General features: G+C 32.3%; 1 long non-coding RNA gene across 1 annotated transcript; it reads left to right on the forward strand.

Moving 5' to 3' along the window:
* Positions 1-6,284: 6,284 nt before the first annotated feature.
* On the forward strand, positions 6,285-12,774 carry LOC132715665 (uncharacterized). The gene is made up of 5 exons (XR_009623713.1): positions 6,285-6,509; positions 7,716-7,888; positions 8,379-8,494; positions 10,186-10,296; positions 12,580-12,774. It is a non-coding gene; the product is annotated as an uncharacterized LOC132715665 (long non-coding RNA).
* The last annotated feature ends 1,041 nt before the right edge of the window (positions 12,775-13,815 follow it).

Consider the following 13,815-nt stretch of genomic DNA (forward strand, 5'->3'; position numbering starts at 1 on the left):
AGTAATGACATATGAAATACAAATATCTTATTTGACATTCAAGTATAATCTTTCATAAGCATCAGCTAAATTGTTATGTCATTGGTTTACTGTATAAATTTTGTTTAGTCTTTGGGCCCCGGATCAGCGGGTTTGAGTGCTATATTTTCCTTGAATACTTTAGTTGTTCAGATGTGTGTTGAGGAACATCAGTAATTGATAAAATAGAGAAAAAAAGAACCCCTAAAGAATGTCCAAAACGGCAAAATTGAAAATGTTGCAGGTTCCGTTTGATAAAGCCCAAATTAACACTGTCCCGGTACTGGCCGGCCACGGTATCGCGTACTGTGTCTTAAGTCAGTGAACCGGGGTGTTCCGTGGTGTTTTTCTGAGAAATCAAATTGCGTTTACACACCCCGACAGAGCCCAGGTGTATTCCATGTTCAGAGCCAGATATAGCACCGGATATATAGGATAAGCGCCGATGCTAAATCGGTGTATTCCTGCTTGATTCCGGTGGAGACCCGACTTGACACGGTTTCATCACGGTCAATCCCGACCATCGCCGATTTTGCCACGGTAACGCTACTTTTAATGCCTGTACTGTCCCGGTGACACGTTAATGCACCGATGCTGCCGGTTCAAGTTTATGAGAATAAAACTGCCTGACCACGTTGACATCAGTCATTTGGTAAAAACTCAGCAGAGATGCCATCCAAAGGAAAGGGGATGAAAGTTAGAAAAAAACTGTGCCTACAACGCCTACAGAGCTTGAGGTACCTGAAGCTGAAAATGCGCCAGCCGAAGATTTTTTCCTACTCTCATTTAACAAATTGTCCATGCTCGTGTACCTTCTCTAAACAAAATGATCCAAAGTAGCACTTCTATGGCATGTTAAACGTTGCAATATTCAATAAATAATTTTTTTGTTCTATATCCAATATTTATATTGCATAACTCAAATTTTATATTGTATACCATAATATTTATTCATAAAAAACATTTGTGTGCGATAATTTTCTATTTATATGTTCTATATTTGAAAATATATATTGTATAATAAAAAATATTTATTGTATAGATCTACTGAAATCTACTTATTCGATAATTTGAATCATGGGATAGAACACTTAGCATACTAAGCCCCGCCTATAAAGTGAGCACGAATGACTGATAAAGCGTTATCATCCTGATTAAACTGTGGAAATGATCAGCGTCCCTGTCACTTAATTGTAAATACATGTAGTGCATATGCTTAATCCTCCTTAAAAATGTATATGTATATGTAATATTGGAAACAGATTTTAAAGTCTTTAGCACAGGCAATCGTATAAATAGAGGATATTGAATGAGTGTAGGTTTAGTACTAAATTTATTGAACTCGTTGAATAAAACAATTTATTACTCGCTTTTCGGTGGTTTATAGAAATATATCAGTGAATGTTTTAAATATTTGATAAGCAGAGTATGAATTAAAAAGTATCAAGTTGAAAACATTACTTAAATACCAGCTTAAATATATTGGTGTGAATCTGGGACTATTTTCTGAGAGTGCATTTTTTGCCGACACAAATTAATGGTATACATGCAGTCATGTACATTCAAAATAATTCTTATTTTTTATGCCTTTACATTTATTTTGAAATAACATAGATTTATATTGTTGTTTTTCTTTGTCTAAGTAATGCTTAAATCAAAATGATTTTTAATAAACCAGTATCTTGCAATTAAATATTACGCAGCCGTTTTTCGAAAATACAGAATCCTTACATTTTTGAACTTCAAAATATCTTTTGGGTATTGTATATTAGCAGACACATAGATGCATAATCTATATCTCTGGTATTAGCAAGTTAGTACGATTTAACTGACTGGTAAAATTTTCATTATAAAGAATCTAACGAAAATGGTAATCATGATCAGTTACCCAGCAATATGGTCTACTATTAAAACAAATCGTTAGCCTTATAATATCTTATTCAATTACACAAAATTTTGGCAATTTCAATCTGCCAATCTTACAAGAGAAAGGATTAAGATCTTTATATCCCTCAATTATTGTACTTAATCGTATCGGCATTGTCCACCGTATCCCCAAATGACGTCTTCCAAGGGCGACAACTTGAATATTAAATGAAAGGGTCTATAAATTTTGGAAAAAAAAACATCAATTTTACGAGCCTACCGTTCGAAAACCATTTGACCAATTCCAATGAAAATTCGATTTTGTACAACTTGAGAGGGTCTTCTTTGAACGTTATAAGGCCTAAAGCCCTAAACCCAAGTAATATGTACAGGAGATTTCCGCGTGGCTTGGTCATTTTTTGCACAGGCGAGTTGTTCTTTCTCTATATAAATTTCGAGAAAAAAAAACATCAATTTTACCAGCCTACCGTTCAAAAACCGTTTGACCAATTCCAATGCAAATTCGATTTTGTACAACTTGAGAGGGTCTTCTTTGCACATGAAAAGGCTTAAAGCCCTAACCTAAAGAACATTTCCAGGAGATTTCCGCATGGCTTGGTCATTTGTTGCACAGGCGATTTGTTCTTTTTCTATATAAATTTCGGGAAAAAAATCAATTTAACGATCTAACCGTTCAAAAACCGTCTGACCAATTCCGATGCAAATTCGATTTTCTACAACTTCATAGGAACTTCTTTACACGTCATAAGGCCTAAAGCCCTAACCCAAGTATTATGTCCAGGAGATTTCCGCTTGGCTTGGTCATTTTTTGCACAGGCGAGTTGTTCTTTCTCTATATAAATTTCGGAAAAAACATCAATTTTACGAACCTACCGTTCAAAAACCATTTGACCAATTCAAATGCAAATTCGATTTTGTACAACTTGAGAGGATCTTCTTTGCACCTGAAAAGGCTTAAAGCCTTAACCCAAAGAACATTTCCAGGAGATTTCCGCGTGGCTTGGTCATTTTTTGCACAGGCATTTTGTTCTTTTTCTATATAAATTTCGGGGAAAAAAACATCAGTTTTACGAGCCTACTGTTCAAAAATCGTTTGACCAATTCCGATGCAAATTCAATTTTGTACAACTTTGGAGGGTCTTCTTTGAACGTTATATAAGGCCTAAAGCCCTAACCCAAGTAATATGTACAGGAGATTTCCGCATGGCTTGGTCAATGTTTGCACAGGCGAGTTGTTCTTTCTCTATATAAATTTCGGAAAAAACATCAATTTTATGAGCATACTGTTCAAAAACCATTTAACCAATTCCAATGCAAATTCGATTTTGTACAACTTGAGAGGGTCTTCTTTGCACATAAAAAGGGTTAAAGCCCTAACCTAAGTAATATGTCCAGGAGATTTCCGCGTGGCTTGGTCATTTTTTGCAGAGGCGATTTGTTCTTTCTCTATATAAATTTCGGAAAAAACATCAATTTTACGAGCCTACTGTTCAAAAACCATTTGACTAATTCCAATGCAAATTCGATTTTGTACAACTTGAGAGGGTCTTTTTTGCACATGAAAAGGCTTAAAGCCCTAACCCAAAGAACATTTCCAGAAGATTTCCGCATGGCTTGGTCATTTTTTGCAGAGGCGATTTGTTCTTTTTCTATATAAATTTCGGGAAAACAAAGATCAATTTTACGAGCTTAACGTTCAAAAACCGTTTGACTAGTTCCAATGCAAATTCGATTTTGTACAACTTTGGAGGGTCTTCTTTGAACGTTATAAGGCCTAAAGCCCTTACCCAAGTAATATGTCCAGGAGATTTCCGCGTGGCTTGGTCATTTTTTTGCACAGGCGAGTTGTTCTTTCTCGATATAAATTTCGGAAAAAAAAAACATCAATTTTACGAGCCTGCCGTTCAAAAACCATTTGACCTATTCCAATGCAAATTCGATTTTGTACATTTTGAGAGGGTCTTGTTTGCACATGAAAATGCTTAAAGCCCTAACCCAAAGAACATTTCCAGGAGACTTCCGCGTGGCTTGGTCAGTTTTTGCACGGGCGATTTGTTCTTTTTCTATATACATTTCGGGAAAAAACATCATTTTTACGAGCTTACCGTTCAAAAACCGTTTGACCAATTTCGATGCAAATTAAATTTTGTACAACTTTGGAGGGTCTTCTTTGAACGTTATAGAGCTTAAGCCCTAAACCCAAGTAATATGTCCAGGAAATTTCCGCGTGGCTTGGTCATTTTTTGCACAGGCGAGTTGTTCTTTCTCTATATGAATTTCGGAAAAGACATCAATTTAACGAGCCTACCGTTCAAAAACCATTTGACCAATTCCAATGCAAATTCGATTTTGTACAACTTGAGAGGGTCTTCTTTGCACATGAAAAGGCTTAAAGCCCTTACCCAAAGAACATTTCCAGGAGATTTCCGCATGGCTTGGTCATTTTTTGCACAGGCGATTTGTTCTTTTTCTATATAAAGTTCGGGGAAAAAACATCAAATTTACGAGCTTACCGTTCAAAATACCGTTTGACCAATTCCGATGCAAATTCGATTTTGTACAACTTTGGAGGGTCTTCTTTGAACGTTATAAGGCCTAAAGCCCTAACCCAAGTAATATATCCAGGAGATTTCCGCGTGGCTTGGTCATTTTTTGCACAGGCGAGTTGTTCTTTCTCGATATAAATTTCGGAAAAAAAACATCAATTTTACGAGCCTGCCGTTCAAAAACCATTTGACCTATTCCAATGCAAATTCGATTTTGTACAACTTGAGAGGGTCTTGTTTGCACATGAAAATGCTTAAAGCCCTAACCCAAAGAACATTTCCAGGAGACTTCCGCGTGGCTTGGTCATTTTTTTGCAGAGGCGAGTTGTTCTTTCCCTATATAAATTTCGGGAAAAAAACATCAATTTTTAAGAAAACAACAGTCTTTAAGTTTCCAGGTTTAACTCAGACTGTGCAGTACATGGTTGTTTAGGGTTCAGTACTGAATTATTGAATACGTTGATAAAATATTACTTCTTTATTTAATTAACCAACGACTTAAATGAATTAAGTAATAGAAAATCACATATCCAAAATAAGTAGAGTTTACAGTCAAAACTAAAAAGAAATTACTGTAGGACCTATTTGGAGTCAGAATTAAAAATGTTCTAAACTTTGCATTAGAGAAAACCATTCACCGTTCTCGTTTTCAAGTTTTAACCCAAATCGGACAAGAATTACACATAATCGCGGATTTATATATTACATTGTAATTAAGATCCTTGAAAAAATAGCATTTATATCGAAATCATATATTTATTATATACCTATAAATGAAATATTGGGAAATTTTGATGAAATAAAACGCTTATTTTCATTTTCGTACTTCACTGTAAAAAAGTATTTTAGTGAAACATATTTTCTGTGTTTTCACTGGTGTCTTGCCTGACTTCTCTTTTTTTTTTAAATTTTGCCTGTACACAAAATTTAAGGAATAGTCTTCTAAATTGTAATTTAAAAATAGAGACAAATGTATATAATAAACAGAAAACTCAAGTTTTTTTCTATAAATACATGATTTATTTTCATCTTGTGGCATGAAAATTATTACATTTCAATCGTGGCTACCGCCACTCATGAAATGTTTATTCTCATACCACTTGATGAAAATAAATCGTGTATTTACAGAAAAAACTTGAATATCCCCTATATATTTTTAACAGCTTTTGTCCTGCAGTTTATCTAGTATGTAAGAATGTATTTTTTATGTGTTTAGGTTTTAGGACCACAATGGAGCTCCTTTAATTAACTACCTTAACAAACTTATATATTATAAACCGTTTTTAACTTTAAGGTCCCAGCTTCTTTCAATATTTCATTTTGATACCACTTCCAATTGTTCTTGCGTCTTAATGCTCGAATGACGAATAAAAACTGTTTCGCGCATGTCACGTGATGGTGTGCCAACCACGTTAACTTTTTGGTCTTTCCGAATTATCCAGGCGGGGAACAATAGTTTCATATAAATACATAGCAAATTAAATCGTGTGACTGAAAAGAGATCGGAAAATGTTTTGCTGGCGTCTTTAACGGATTTGTTTGGGTGAGAATCAATCAGTGGTTAAACATACAAGATTGTCCCCGAGCGCTCAAGATTCATGGTCAAGTGATTTTCCATGCACTTTACTGTTAGCTACATTTGCGTGAAGTTTGTGAGAGGGACGTGACGGAAACAAAAGTATGGCAGGTTTGGAATTGTTTCTTTTATTTTAGGACGTCGAAGAACTTTTTACAATTTGTTTGACACAAATTTAAATTTTCCATGAATAAGGACTTTAATTATAAATTATCATTAATCATAAGGATTATACATGTTAAACTTTCATTTTTTCATGTGACGTTTCGATCATAGTTATTTTTGACCATTATGATAATTGGCTTATGATATAAAACAAAATACAGATATGAATAATTGATAGTTGGCATATGAGGTCTAACAAAGTATTGACACGGATGATTGACGTGTGATATGTAAAAATGATGGCGATGTTGATGACAATGTTGTTTTGATGAGGACGTCCATGGGTGTTACAATGATGATGAAATGACGTTCATCAGGTAAATTTAGTTATTTATAGAAACGAGCTTTTTTTAGAAACTAGTTATTTTTAGACAAATGAGTTTTAACTTTTCTTAGTAAGTTTTATCAGTTTCAGAAGATGAAATTTCAAAAGGAACCAACGAACTTGCAAGTAATCATACTATATCAGGCCATGCTTGTGGAATAAGGACAGCACACATTATGCAACGTTAAAACAGCATACTTATTTAATTCAATTTACATTTGGAAAATTTGATATTATAAGAAATTTGATATACATATAATACATGTAAATGGTATTATGTCAGTAACTGAAACTGCGTAGAATTACAAAATTTTATTTTAGAAATGAAGATTCTTTGTCAAAATTGAAAACTATGTTTTATGTTTATGTATATTGACGATATTTTGTGTGCATTGTTTATATCGATTTTGGTTGTTTTGGTTTCTTTCTCAATTTTTGGAGTTGGTGTGTGATTGGGGTTATTCGATTTTGGTTCGGTGTTTTAGTTTGTCTCTTTGTTGGAGTTGTTTTGAGTGTTATGGTAGTTTTTCTTTGTCTTTGTTGGAGTTGTTAATGTCATTTGTGTGTTATGGTTGCTTTTCTTTGTCGAAAATTCTGGTCTTATTTCTGAATAGTTTGGGAATTGGTGGTCGATAAGACAGTTGATTCTTTGCTGATACATTGTGATCGATTAAAAAATTTCGGATTTTGGATTTTGTTAAACATGTACATATACTAGTCGAATTATTATTATTCATCATTTCAAATAGTTATATCAATTTCATAAAAATGGGAGACACATTTATAGTTATATTGAATTTTTAGCTGTACAATACCCAATTTTGTATAATTATATTGATGTTTAATATTAATGTGATATTTTTGATAATTATATAAATACATAGGTGGAGAATGCGGCAATATATTAAAGATAACATTGATTCTTTTAGATTTAGAACGTGACATTTCTAATAATGATATTCGGGTGTTGAATGCGACATTTTTAACAATTATATAAACTGATTATTTTAGATGCAGAATGCGACATTTTAGACTAGTATAATATTATTGTTCTTTGGTTTTTCGTTTGTTTTCAGATGTCGTAAGAAAATATCACTGGATTACTTTTGAAAGACAAGACTAGATAAAATTGTATATTTCTAAATATTAGCACTATATAATTCATACTATTGAAGAAAAACGTTTATTGATCATTTAGCAGACGTAAAGCAGGAAATGGCGGGAAGAATCCTAGCAGACGACAGTTGTCGCGCAGATGCAATCATGCACCATATCAGACTGCCCGAAATTACAGGCTGGCCCAGCTCTATACTGGACTCGCTTTTAGCATGTTACAGTAGGGTTTGAAAAAGGAAATCATAACTTTGTAACGTATGTCTTGTCTACTTTTTGAAAAATAAACTTTCGTGTCAATGTAATAATTATGTTGACATATCATTATTGTCTAATTTTTCATAATGAACCATTTTTAGCCCAACTGTTTGAAAAACGAGTAAGGGCTATTTTAGTCACTTGGTCGTCTGTTCTCGTAAAACATTTCGTTTTGCATATTTTGTGTGTAACTTCCTACCTTAGAATTCATTATGATTGTGTAACGGGGAACATAATCTAAACACCTTTAACTTTAAACTACATTTTGATTTATATAATTACATGTATGCCACTTAGTCAGCTTGATTTAAAGCAGTCATGTCTAAAATAATTTAAGTTTACAATATATTCTTATCAAATGAGCATAATAATGTTGAGTTATGGGTCATTAAGAACATTTCAGTAATTTAAACAAATAACTTACAATTATTTTTAAAATGCTAAAAAATGTAACATTTGTTCGACCATGTTACCAATAGTGTATCCACAGGTAGCAGACGACAATAAATTTTAAAGTGGAAATTTGCGACTTCCGGTGTGTCTGCTACTCGATGTTATGATCTCAGTTACTTCCCCTGACGTTCAGTATATGAAATGAGGGTGGAGGTAAGTAAAGATATTTTGAAGAAATACAAAATTTAGCTAAACATAGAACAATACATTTTACAGATAAGGCTTTGTGAGTCGCTGATTACACCTTTAACTCCGCAAAATATTTTAAATGGACTTGCCCATCTTCAAATCTGGACAAAACCATTGTAACGTTCCGACATTTTACTTAGCTTTGTTTTGATTAAAGATTATCATTTACTTAAATGATTTTAGTGTTACTTGACTATTATGTTAATTGTTTATATTGAGACAATATATTTTAGTTTACGGTACTTTACAATATACGTTTAGTATACGTATTTTCAATAAACGTTTTATATCATATAATATAATAATCGTCTCAGTGATAGTGATCATTCTAATCAGCCAATGAAAATTAAGTCATGCTTGAGCGATCATCTCAGCAGGTATAAATACGGCGATTAGATCAAAATTATTCAGTCTGCAGAGGTATTCACCGGGACCAGGTTACTTTATGTAATTGAAGCCTCGCTTCATACATAGAGGATATTTTCGTCTACCTAACTGAAGCCTAGCTTCATAGGTAGAAAAGAAGAATTGGCCAAAACTAAATACTCTTGTTTATCCAATTGAAGCCTAGCTTCATGGATGTAGATGTAATATATTAAAGTTTGTGAATTGCATTTGACTCTGGGTACTTATAGATCTCCACATTTTCTGAAAGCCTCGCTATCAGGGAATTGGTAACATATAGGTATTAAAAATCCAGAGGTAGATTTAAAACGAATTAGATTTGTATAGTTGGAACTTTGTTATAGATCCCTACCAGCAGCTTATCTTCCTATCTAATAGAAGCCTCGCTTCATAGATAGGGAGGTGGTTGCTGGACTATAGGAAATTATCGGGTTGCAGCGTCATATCTATAGCTTTTGAATTATTTCATTGTGTTATAATTACAGTATTGTGACTTTTGATAATTTAATAGTGTATTACGGAATGTTAATTCAAGCTGATTGTTTATAATATTTGATCATTTAAGAATCATTTGTATCTAATCAAACGGCAGGTAGCCCAAAGAAAAATTTATTATATATTCGTTGTACATCCGCTCGGTACACGTTACACCATTACTCATTTTAAGGGAAAATTTCAAAATATAACATGTATGTAGTGACTTAATATCGAATAGTGCAGATCATGAGCAGATGTCAAGGATATGCCGACTGGTTTTGGTCGGCACTGGTCGCACAGGTACATGTATATGATGCTGGCACTAGAAGGCTGAGAGTAAATCAAAATATTGTACCACACAAAATATTCAGAAAGTACTAATTACAGTTCATTAATAATTACAACTTTTAATTTAGTACAATGTTTGTATTTTAAAAGCATGTTAATTTCAGATGGACCATGACTTTTTGTAATTATTGTTGAACATAATATAAAGACACTCGCCTCCTTAAAGTATTACAATCTAAATACAAAAAAATATACATTCAATAACTAAATTCACGAATAGGTAAAAGATATCGGCACTATTTTAGTGATTGTGCCGAAGGAAGGGAGATAAAAATATCTCTTATTATAATTATACCATAAAATATCATAATTATTTCTAATGCATAATGTGTATTTTGTAATGATCTGGTGACTTTGATTGTGACACTCCGATAACATCTTAATTTTCAACCTATAAATAGATAAAAAAATAACATATATTTCAGTTTCAGGATTTGAAATTAAGAAAGAACGAAAGATATGAAATGAGCACCGGCAAACTGATCTTGGCATGTCACATCCTTATCACAGAACTGGAACCTACTGATTATGATGAGGTAAAAGTATATTTAATGAATATATGTATAGATTTGTTTCTTAGCCTGCTGAAAGCGAAAGTCATTAGTCTTTGCCTCCAGAATAGAGCCCGGCCAGCCTGCACATTTGTGCAGTTTGACCAGCCTCTTTACTGTTTGCTAACTTCCAATTTTTATTTTCATGTGATAATTAGTTATAATAATTTATAATGGACTGTTCCTTAAATAAAATGTTGAAAAGTCCATTTAATAATTTCCGCAGGTTAAAGCAGCATGCCTCCAGATTCATGCCCATTCTTCATGTAAATTTTGAAAATGTATCAAAAAAAGAAAAATATAGTGTAGTGAACAAGGAAAGTAATTTACACATTACAAACAGCATTTACAGTCTACTTACATTACCAAAAAGGCCAAAATATACAATAATAGCCATTGCGTTAGTCACGCAGTAGAAATATGGTAATAAGAACTGCGACTTCGGTCGTTAAAGACATTTAGCACATAAATAATTACTTGAATCTTAAATCTTTTTACTTCTCTTAAAATCTGAGTACATTTTTCTTAAGTTTGTTTTTCTTGAAATATTTTTTATTCATCTGGAGGCGTGCAGCTTTAAAGCTTGTTTATAGCTCTTGAATGAGACGTGTATTCATTTGGTTCTGAAACAGTACGGCATTGTGAAAATTGTTTCATGTTCGGGTTTGATAAAAAAAATTTCTTTGCTTAACACAGAAGCAGTTACCTTTGTTGTTGTTATTCAGTTATGAATTGCTTTGGCTAAATAAATACATATACACCTACACTGGTATCGAACATTTTTCTTCATTATTCAAATTTGATAAAACTTTTGTAAGTTTTAGTTATAATAAAGGGCGTCCGTTACCGAGTGGTTGAATGAATTCATTGACTTCAAATCATTTTCACCCCCTCCCCCATTCCTTCACTTTTATGGGCAGCGACTTTGAATTCATGAATAGTCCTTTTTCCGCCAGTAAAGCTAAAAAAATATTATTGTACCGTCGAGACAGTAACCATTCACCTACTAAATTAGTGTAATTGATCTGCCCTGCATAGAATTTGGAACAGTCCATTTGAAGTTTATGGGATTTTAATGACAAAATACAAATTTGAGCACACGATAATACATAGCCTGGGCACGGAGTGCACGTATCAATAGGTAAAGGGTTAAACCCAACCAGAATAATTGAACCATTGCAGTTAAGAATATACTAGAAATAATAAGATAATCGTTTAATGACATCTTGAGTGAATAAAAGCTTTATGACCACTATTTGAGTAAGACGTAATTATTTGTTTATTGTATTCCTGAATTCTATTATCTGCATTTTTTAATAAGAGTATTGATAACATTGTTTTTTTTTTAATTTGGCGGTTCAACCCGTGCGCCTGCTGTCTTTTGCAAGTGAAACGCAAAGTGATACAAGTGATATGAATATTTTATACATTATACAAGTTAAATGTTGATGCTGACATCAAAGACGCCGCCAAATGATGTGAACAGTCAATCAGCATTGAAAATCGTTCTCTATTACTGTTGAATATCCGAAGCACAAATCATTTTTTTTTCTCCATGTTCTTGGTATGTGCTCGTTGTTTAATAATTAAGTTGCATATTTTTGTGAAAAAGTAGAACCTAATAGGTAATGCAATGTCTGAAATTCTGAAATATTTGTCTGTTGCGACAAAGATTGAAACGTCTGGTCAAAGCAAAATAAATCTTTGTTCATTTTTTCTGAAGAGTTATTTCTTAAACAGTTTGTTTGCTGGTATTAAGGTGTGCAGCTTTAAAGGAAGGCCCATTATGCCCCCAAAAATGTTTTTATTTTTATATCTGAAAAGCTTTTTATTTTTGGTATCCTATTATAGTTTCAAAACAGATATTCATTGGTCATTTATCTTAATAATCTTTTGTTTTTTTGAAAACAGTTTTAATGATTTAGTATTTTGTTCATATTCATTGGTCATTTATCTTAATAATCTTTTGTTTTTTTGAAAACAGTTTTAATGATTTAGTATTTTGTGTAGAAATTAAAATACGACTGTGTTTACAGTTTGCGACCTTTAAAACAATATTTTCACATTCAGCCATACTTTATTTTTCTAATAAGCATCTAACATGCTTTAAAGCATTATTTGAACGTTATAATACTTATGTTTGCACTGCCTAATGTAGGAAAAAATGATTTATTTCTGAGGCATAATGTGCCTTTAAGGAAAAACAGTTGATTCTAAGTTGAATATAATTTTTACAATGCAGGTGTATCGGTGGTCTTTACATTTCAGAAATACGGAACATGGTAAATTGAGCAGGTGAAGGAATGAAGAAAACACCACCCTCTTGACAGTCAGCAAAATAACTATGCTTTGTTACGGTTTGGAACTACTGCATGCCGTTACAACTTAATATGTGACAAAGAGATTTTAATCCACCTGATACGATTTGGTATCTTTCTGAAAATGTCATGTTCAACTTCTGAATGGTTTTTTTTTTTCTGCCAAATTTAAGAAATATATTACCATGTAACTGTCTAATATTTTTGGCAATTATGAAGTAATAGTGAGTTTTTGGCGTAGTAATAAAAACCATAAAAGGTGTTAGCTCGATTGGATTTTCTACATGAACTTAAAAAAATAACACCTTCATAAATGCCTTGATGTGAACAGAATAGAAGGGATATTTTATTTGCTTTTTACATTGTACATCTTCTATTTAACATACTGTGCCGTCAATAAATTGAAATGGCAATAATGAGTATATATAATTGCAATAATGAATGATGCATTTTTTTGCAATGTATATTTCAAGTGGTGTAATAAGTAAATTTTGATCAGGAATGTACATTTATTAAGACTTAATATATATGCAAACATACTGTACCGTTAACATAATAGCAATAGTAAAATTGCAGAAATGAATGATGCGCATTTTTAACAATGTATTTTTCAAGTAGTGTAATAGGTAACATTTAATAGTTAATAAAGACATACTAGGCCGTACAATGAGAAATAATGATAATTTAACAACGTCATGATAGAAACGTCCATTTGAAATTTCTTAAGATTTAGATAATTATAACACCACCAAGAATATCACCACTACCACCAAAAACAACATTAATGAAACATAATGAAAACTCCAACGATGAAATATTTCATCATTTAAAAACATGCAATGATGAAAAAATTAAATGAAATATAGAGTAATTGTAATCACGACCAGAAGAACAATAATGAAATAAAGTAATGAAATAACAATATGAGTGAAATAAAATTAAAACTATGAAATAAAATGAAATGAAATGAACAATAATGAAATAAAATGAAAACAAAAATAATGAAATAAGATAAAATAAAAACAATAAAATAAAAGCAAACAAAAAATGAAAATAAAAAATTGAAATAAGGTAACAAGAAATGGAATGAAAGAATATTATTGTCACAAGTGACCATTTAGTTGTTTACCTATAACATTCTTGACCTTAAAGTGACCAGCCTTTGCCACCAGTATGCAGCCAGGCC

Source organism: Ruditapes philippinarum, unplaced genomic scaffold (assembly GCF_026571515.1).
Source record: "Ruditapes philippinarum isolate M1 unplaced genomic scaffold, ASM2657151v2 ctg9519_1_1_1_1, whole genome shotgun sequence".
Lineage (NCBI taxonomy): Eukaryota > Metazoa > Mollusca > Bivalvia > Venerida > Veneridae > Ruditapes > Ruditapes philippinarum.